Consider the following 1,389-nt stretch of genomic DNA (forward strand, 5'->3'; position numbering starts at 1 on the left):
AGATCGAACGCGATGCTTCTACCCTTGCGCGCTTTTGGTCAATATTCAAACATTTGGGGATCCATTTTGCAGCAATTTTTGTCATGTCTATATTGACTTTTTAGCCCAATTCGACGGTCTGATGATATCATGTCATGAACTGTATCGATATTTTCGGGCACTGACGCAGAAACTGGCTTTACCGATCGGTCATCATCTTCAATGAGAAATTTACCTCTTTTGAAGCTTGCAGTCCAATTTTCCACGGTCGCATACGAAGAACGTTGATCACCAAGGGTATTAAGCATATCTTCGTAAATCTGCTTACCTCTTAACCCTTTTAAATACAGGTACTTGATGATGGCTCGATACTCGATGGACATCTTTTTTTCTTTTAATTTATTTCTGCGTAACTCTGGTTTACTTTTTTGACGTCAAACTTTACACTGACACTTCTAATAAGTTATTGGTGGTTGCTATGGTAACGCAATATTTTGTTTATGCATGGACCTGGTCTAGGCTAACTAGATATCAATACATTCTCGTAAGTTGTTTAAGCTGGTGGACAGATCATTAGAAGATGACCCAAGTGCGAGAGGTACTTTGACGATGAATACTCCAGAAAACATTACATTAGTGGATGAAATTATTCTAAGTGACTGCAGCTGAAAACAGAAGAAATAGCATCACAGACGGAAAAATTATGGGGTGGAAGCAATTTAATCGAGTTTAATACAGCAAAGAGCCAGGCAGATACTTTTACAGAGAAAGCTGACACTGAAACTCATAGTCTGGTCCTGTCTGTTCAAATTGAATTCGTCGTTTTTTCCATTATATTTTAGTTGTGTCAAATATTTTTTCTTTGTTAGGTAGAAACTTCATAAGGTAGTAGCTTCATTTCATCTAAATTAGCAAATGAATAAAAAGTTGTCAAACGAGATTTCATCACAATAAAAAAAATTTTTAAAAATCTCATAATATTAAGTGACCTATTAAAATTGAAAAAAAAATTTCTTATATGAGCCACTTTTAATCGAAATGAAATAATCAAAAAAATGTGGAACGCTTCACGATTTTGCGTGTCATCCTTGCGCAGGGGCCATGCTAATCTTCTCTGTATCGTTCCAATTTTAGTATATGTACTGCCGAAGCAAGTACATTAAACAAATATCAATGCTCATATTTGTACCGATGAACGCCATGTATGTGTCGGTAGCTTATAGTGAATCTTATTTTATATGCTGATTATAATAAACTACAGGGGTGTTGACGTCACACACCGCCTTTGTTAGCGCAGGTCAGGGATCACTTTCCAAACAAAGTTGAGGATTTGTGATTTTTTTCTTTGATAATTTTTTCAAAAAACTACCTTCTGGCACAAAACACTTTACCAACTTATACAACTAATTA

At 35.6% G+C, this 1,389-nt stretch overlaps 1 non-coding gene across 1 annotated transcript; it reads right to left on the reverse strand.

Annotated features, from left to right (window-relative positions):
* Window positions 1-1,030: 1,030 nt before the first annotated feature.
* On the reverse strand, window positions 1,031-1,137 carry LOC130898357 (U6 spliceosomal RNA). The gene has a single exon (XR_009059893.1). It is a non-coding gene; the product is annotated as a U6 spliceosomal RNA (small nuclear RNA).
* Window positions 1,138-1,389: the final 252 nt, after the last annotated feature.

This window comes from Diorhabda carinulata, chromosome 9 (assembly GCF_026250575.1).
Source record: "Diorhabda carinulata isolate Delta chromosome 9, icDioCari1.1, whole genome shotgun sequence".
NCBI lineage: Eukaryota > Metazoa > Arthropoda > Insecta > Coleoptera > Chrysomelidae > Diorhabda > Diorhabda carinulata.